Source organism: Austrofundulus limnaeus, unplaced genomic scaffold, assembly GCF_001266775.1.
Source record: "Austrofundulus limnaeus strain Quisiro unplaced genomic scaffold, Austrofundulus_limnaeus-1.0 Scaffold272, whole genome shotgun sequence".
Taxonomy (NCBI): domain Eukaryota; kingdom Metazoa; phylum Chordata; class Actinopteri; order Cyprinodontiformes; family Rivulidae; genus Austrofundulus; species Austrofundulus limnaeus.
In genome coordinates, this window is record NW_013952674.1 from 672,502 (window position 1) to 680,117 (window position 7,616).

The following is a 7,616-nucleotide window of genomic DNA, read 5'->3' on the forward strand; positions in this document are numbered from 1 at the left end:
GGGATCAAACCCAGGACCTTCTAGCTGTGAGGCATCAAAGCTAACCACTGATCCATCGATATGATATATTGTAAGCAAGGCAATATGTTGCCTTTTTTTTTTCAAAAATTAAATAAAGTACTCAGTATGTTTTACATCAGTGTTTCCCCTTCCACTGAACAACCGCCTGCTCTACTTATAAAACCTGCACCCCTGCGCCGACTGTACGTTGCTCAGAGTGAAGCATATAAACAAGTATTTGGGCTGCATGATATTAGAAAATCTTTCGATGGTGATAATCTTTGTCTATTATGTCTGGTGTGAGCTTTATCTGGTGGGAGATTCTGTCCTACTGGCTAAAAACTGTATTAGCATGAAAAATACAACTTCAAAACTCTTCAGATACGTACATTAGTCAACACTTATTGTACTCCAAGCAGCCCTTTGCTATATGAATAATATAAACACTGATATTGCGATATACTGTGCAGCCCTAACAACCATAGTTGTTTTTTTTTTCACGGAGAAGTCAGAGAAAAAAAATTCTTGTTAACTGCGGAGATGAAAATAAAATGTGGACGTTCGCTTGCTCTCAAGTCCAGCTCGCTAATTTAATAGTCATCTTCTGCTCAGAGAGTGCAGTAGATCTTTTCAGCAACATTCAGAAGTTCACTTGTATGGCAGGCCATTTTTACATTTAATTGGCTTCACCWCAGTTACATTCCAGGTATCTGAAATGGGTTTTATGACTAAACTTATTAGTTGTTTTAGTTTTTTTAAAAGAGGCAAATAAGATTCAACTAGTGCAAATTAAATAGCCGACATTGTCATGTTCTGTAATTTTTATTAACAAAAAAGCTGCACACTCTTTTAATAAATGCTAATAATGTTTCTGCTGTAGGTCGTCATTCTGTGTTCAAAAGCCCCGCCCTCCCATGGCCAAAACTCCAGGGGAAAATGTATTTAACCTCCTTAGACCTGGAGCCACACAGGCGGACAAAAATGCCTGCGATACAAGAGTTTTGGGTCTTAGGAGGTTAATGTTTTATTTTTTATTATTTCATTCATGTTTTCTTTTGCTAGAGCAAATGTGCCATTAAATCGTTTACTAGTAGATTTGTGGCAGCGAATAGATTTATAATAATAATTTATAATAAAAAAATGGTCACCCACCACACTTAACAGTAGCTGGAGTTTATGACCTGAAATATGTACATATTCAAACATTTTAAAATAATTACTTAAAGAAGTCTTTTTATGATAATTTTAACTTTTATTTGCACACATGTATTCTTCAAGTTTTAGTGAAGGAAATAAATGAAACCCAGTTGTTTCTACTAAAGGAAGTCACATTTACTCTATTAGAACAAACTGCATCATACAGCAACTACTCTACTGACTGACTTGAAAAGATAATTTGGTCATTTTTGCGATGATGTTTTGTCAAGTAGTTATTAATGGTTAGAACTTCAGAGTATGACAAAAGCTAATGTTTAAAGTAGGGTAATGGCTATCCAAAAATCAACATACTGATACCAAAACATGGCATTAGCAAAAGTATTGTTTTTTTCATACTGACTTTGAGAACGACTTGTTTTAAAAACCTGAAAAAATAAACAATAGTCACTTGTTTGGCTAGCCATTAGCCTAGCCTGGATGAAGACTTTTGCTTTTCCTCCATTCTCCGTGCCTTATGACTGCCAAATGTGACGAGGTTCTTACTGATAACTACTTGACAGAGCATCGGACTATCCTTTTAAAATGGCAGCACAAATAAAAGTGAACACAAGTAATTTTAGACATTTTAAGTTGATTTAGGATCTTGCATGTTCACCGATGTAATGCATATAAAAATAGATTATAACCCCCCCCCCACACACACACACACACACACACACACACACACACACACACACACACTCCTTGTGTCTGTGTGTGTGAACAGCTTGTGTAAAGGTGATTTTGGCAAGGACAGCTCATCTTGTCTTCCTGTCGTTACACACTGTTTAAGACAGCACACTCATTAACCCCTCAAACCAACTCCCTCTCTTATTTGCATGCAGCTTCCCAAACACACACACACACACGTCTGACACACAAACAAACAAGTGTGCACAAATCGGCGCGCATGAATGCCTAAAAGGACTCACACACACCGATTGCGAGCGCCGTGTTGGTGTGGAAATGAGGGCACGTCTCTGCAGACTCTTACTCTACCTGCCAAGAGCTGCGCTTTATCTAAAGCTGCAATTACAGAATCTCTGTAATTTCACTCAGACTGTGCCATTCAAAGCTTTTCACCAAGCAGATCTGCATCTGAATATGTCTTTTTCCTTCTTCTTCCTTCTCCCTCCTTTTGCTTTTTYTTCTACCTGTTTATGTTGTTTGAACTGAGCGTGCAATCACAGGGTGTAAGATACATTTCTTTATGCTGCATTATGTTTTACTCGCTGCTCGCTGTGCAAAAAGAGGAGAAACAAGAGAGCTGCTGGAGTGAAGGTCAAGTTAGAGGTACAAAGAGATAAAAAATTGAAGGCCTAGCGGTTCTTGAAGGATTGCACGTCACTTTCTACCTTTTCTGCCCACAGTTTCAGACTAACATTCTAATCAAACCTTGAAAATAACGCTGTGCATGATTTCATACAATTTAATGAGCAATGGTAGCGCTCAGAGTATGTGTTCATGACTCTCAGAGACTATCACTTCAAACTTTAGCATAGTGTCTTGGCTGAGTTAGGGCTATTTTTATGTTGGCTAATGTCAATTGGCTGTGGTGGTCATTGTTGCAGATATGTATGCATCCAGTGATCTCTGCCTGGGCCTTTCATTACGTTTTTATTTATTTTATTTTATTTTATTATTTATTATTTTACCAGGCAAGTCCCATTGAGATAGCAGATCTCTTTTTCAAGGGCGGCCTGGGCCTAAAGGCAATCTATTGTACATGTTTTGGGGGGTGGGGGAAAGCGGAGTACCTGGAGAAAACCCACGCAAGCACGAGGAGAACATGCAAACTCAGCACAGAAATACCCCAGGTTCGAACCGGGGATCGAACCCAGGACCTTCTTGCTGTGGGGCGTCGGTGCTAACCACTGAGMCGTCGTGCTCAGTGCTCATTAAATTCCATCCCAAGTTTCATGGTATATTTTTACAACAGACAATGTTGAAGTTTAAATGTGTTGTGCAACAAGTAGCACTCAGAGTATTTGTTGTGAATAACTCTCAAGGTTTGGCAATAAAGGCAAAAAAATCCTGATTTTTTATGGGATTGAGCCGATAACGATGAATATGACGATTACACTTGTATGTATTGACTCTTAATTAGCTACTCTGTTTTGTAAAATTATACTTTCAAATCATCAGTCAAACTATATTCTTATATATTCACTCTTAAGGGATGTACTAACTGCGTTTCCATCGTTTTTTTATGCGCAAATGTTTTTTACACTCACTTGAGGTGGTTGTTAATGCACAAAAAGGGGAGAAGGAAACTTGGCGAACATTTACCTCAAGGCCCTGTCACACTATAATGTTTACAACAACTTATACCTACTTGTGAAAATTTTGCTAAGACTACTTACATCGGTTACATATTTGATATAATTGTTAGTTTAACAGTATGTATAGGTCCAAAAGAGGCTTCCAGGAGATGTTTTTTTACATCTTTAGTGTTGGAAAAACTTTTCTTCAGTTGGCATAAGTTGTCTAAAACATTACAGTGTGACAGGGCTTTCATATGGTTGATCAGCTGTTCCTGCTGTGTTATTGGCAGAGGTCTTACAAAGTATGTGAAAAGAATAACTACCGTATTTATTCAAGTATAATACGTAAAATTTAATCCATAAAATCATCCATAAAGTTGGGGGAGGTAGTATTACACTCAGATAAATATTTTTACTTATGTATTTTAACTGAAATATTGGCTTCATTCACAAAATGCCTGAGTCCGGAAATGAGACTGTGTCGTAAAAAGCAGTTGAAGCGAGCTTACCTCTGATACTCCTCCGTGCTTCAGAGCGAGATACCAGGCAGGCGACATGATGTGAAAATGGGGGTGGTGGGGGGGAGCAGTCCTGCACCTTAGTAATGATAACGAACTAATGACATTAGCGTGTAGCCAGGCCGCTCCTGGAACAACAACAAACACATGTTCGTCTGTAATGGAGGCCGTCTACCGGTGTTCTGAAAAAAGTTTGTATCCCTGAAAAAAAGGTTCTCCACCAGAGGGGGCACTCGCAAGTAGGAAGTAATCTGCTTTTCCCCCACAAGATGGCCCAAATCTCATGTGAAGTCTCTGACTTTTGTGTTGGTGCATCCTGGTGGACTATGTGAAAAATGCCAGAGTTCTAATGATGCTGCTACAGCTGATATATATTTGTTGTCAAAATATCTTTTAGTACATATGTTGTTAAAATGAAATGATCATTTTACTGAAATGTATAAAGACTGCAAAGGCTGAAAAATCTTGAAGTCTGAATGAAATTGGAGGTAGTTTGAGGATTAAATTTTTTATGCTTTTTAAGCTCAAAAAAGTGGGGGGGGGGTCGTGTTATACACGAATAAATACGGTAAGTAAAAGTAAAATTACATGGATAGAAAATGACTTTGGTAAAAAAATAAATTTCACTGATGAGAAAACTACTCAAGTAAAAGTCATAAAACTGTTCACAAAAATTGGAAAAATAAAAGTACTTTTACACACTCTCTAAGAAATAAACTGTTGAATTTACTGAACCAAACTGGTTCCGCTAAGCCAGGTTGAGTAAAATGAGCAATATACAGGTGCAGGTCATAAAATTAGAATATCATGAAAAAGTAGATTTATTTCAGTAATTCCATTTAAAAAGTGAAACTTGTATATTATATTCATACATTACATACAAACTCATATATTTCAAATGTTTATTTCGTTTAATTTTGATGATTACAAATGACAACAAATGAAAATCTCAAATTCAGCATATCAGAAAATTAGAATATTACTGAAGACCAATAAAAACAAAGGATTTATAGAAATGTTGGCCAACTGAAAAGTATGAACATGAAAAGTATGAGCATGTACAGCACTCAGTATTTAGTTGGGGCTCCTTTGGCCTGTATTACTGCAGCAATGCGGCGTGGCATGGAGTCGATCAGTCTGTGGCACTGCTCAGGTGTTATGATAGCCCAGATTGCTCTAATAGTGGCTTTTAGCTCTTCTGAATTGTTGGGTCTGGTGTATTGCATCTTCTTCTTCACAATACCCCATAGATTTTCTATGGGGTTAAGGTCAGGAGAGTTTGCTGGCCAATTAAGAACAGGGATACCATGGTCCTTCAACCAGGTACTGGTAGCTTTGGCACTGTGTGCAGGTGCCAAGTCCTGTTGGAAAATGAAATCTGCATCTCCAAAAAGTTGGTCAGCAGCAGGAAGCATGAAGTGCTCTAAAACTTCCTGGTATGTGGCTGCGTTGACCCTGGACCTCAGAAAACACAATGGACCAACACCAACATATGACATGGCACCCCAAACCATCACTGACTGTGGAAACTTTACACTGGACTTCAAGCAACGTGGATGAAGTGCCTCTCTTCTTTTCCTCCAGACTCTGGGACCTTGATTTCCAAAGGAAATGCAAAATTTACTTTCATCAGAGAACATGACTTTGGACCACTCACCAGCAGTCCAGTCCTGTTTCTCTGTTGCCCAGGCAAGACGCTTCTGACGCTGTCTGTGGTTCAAGAGTGGCTTGACACAAGGAATGCGACAGCAGAAACCCATGTCTTTCATACGTCTGTGTGTGGTGGTTCTTGAAGCACTCACTCCAGCTGCAGTCCACTCTTTGTGAATCTCCCCCACATTTTTGAATGGGTTTTGTTTCACAATCCTCTCCAGGGTGCGGTTATCTCTCTTGCTTGTACATTTTTTTCGACCACATCTTTTCCTTCCCTTCGCCTCTCTATTAATGTGCTTGGACACAGAGCTCTGTGAACAGCCAGCCTCTTTAGCGATGACCTTTTGTGTCTTGCCCTCCTTGTGCAAGGAGTCGATGGTCGTCTTTTGGACAACTATCAAGTCAGCAGTCTTCCCCATGATTGTGTAGCCTATAGAACTAGACTGAAAGACCATTTAAAGGCCTTTGCAGGTGGTTTGAGTTAATTAGCTGATTAGAGTGTGGTACCAGGTGCCATCCATTTTGAACCTTTTCACAAGATTCTAATTTTCTGATATGCTGAATTTGAGATTTTCATTTGTTGTCATTTGTAATCATCAAAATTAAACGAAATAAACATTTGAAATATATGAGTTTGTATGTAATGTATGAATATAATATAMAAGTTTCACTTTTTAAATGGAATTACTGAAATAAATCTATTTTTTCATGATATTCTAATTTTATGACCAGCACCTGTATGTATATTCTCTGCTCAATTTACTCAGCTAGGTTTAGTGGAGCCAGTTGACTTAACTTTGTTGAGTAAATTCAATACTTCATTTTTTAGAGTACAGAAACATCCTCTTTCATGAGGAGTTCAAACAGATTTTATTTCGTAATGAGTAACTAGGTGTTGAATTTTAAAGTAAAGAAGTAAAAGTATAATTTTTAGCGTTAAAATGCAACAAAATAAAAGTAAAAGTAGCTATTTAAAAAATTGTTGGTAAAATTACAAATCCTCAATAAAACTAYTTAAGTACTGTAACGAAGTAAATGTGCTTAGTCACTATAAACCCCTGGTTATTGGCCTGTCAAACGTGGCTATTGACTGAGTGCGATGTGAAGTCTTGGTTGAGTAGGTTTGTGTCCACCATTGGCTGGAGGAGAGTTTGTTGCAGCTGTCGTTGTGGCCTTGGTCCTCATTTTCAGGCTTTTGCCATACCCCAAGTTTATGACTATGTTTCAGGTGATTAAACAAGTTCATAGTGTAAAGGCCTCCACGTACTCCATCTGAAGCCCAACAGTCAGTGTGTGTTCTCATGGTTGTACGTCCTTTCGTAGCTCCTGAGACACAACTCAACGAGCTCCTGGGAAACCCCTCCTTCCGCATTATACATCACTGCACAGAGTTTCTACCTGCTGGAGTCAGAATAACACAATTTTTGTCATTCAACTGCGACAATGAGACCCAATTTTGTCAGTTCAGAGGGAGTATGTTGAGGCCTTGAGGGTTAGGGTGAACTGCTCCRTGCTGACTTCCACTTTTGTTATGTTCAGGGCTCACATGCAGGCTTAGTAATGAGTGTGCGACTCACACATAAACCCTTACCTTGTGGCACTAATCATAGGAATCGCAAAGTGTCAAATATTATTTGGTGACAGTTTTTTGTGACGATTACTCGCACACAGTACAATTTTGCTTATGTCCACTACCAAACTAAAGTTTAGCACAATGGGCCTCATGCAAGAACCGTTCGTACGCACAGATTTGTTCTTAAGTTGTGCGTACGAGTAGCCTGGCCCTTGCCTTCCTACGCAGCTCCGCTCAATTCTAGTTTCCCTTCACTGCTCCGTCTGGGACTTCTCCCATTGAGATGGATTTCGCTAGCAGATTTTTAGCCAGGCCAATCAGAGAACAGAACGTCAATTTTCTGCGCAGTGTCTGCTAGTTAGTTTAGCATAAGGCAGTGGAGGAAGTGAATGAAGCCAGTCTGTGTTGATA

General features: G+C 38.9%; 1 protein-coding gene across 2 annotated transcripts in view; it reads left to right on the forward strand.

Moving 5' to 3' along the window:
- ches1 (checkpoint suppressor 1) overlaps positions 1–7,616 on the forward strand; it is a 109,016-nt gene that overhangs the window by 57,900 nt on the left and 43,500 nt on the right. The gene's annotated exons all lie outside the window — the stretch shown is intronic.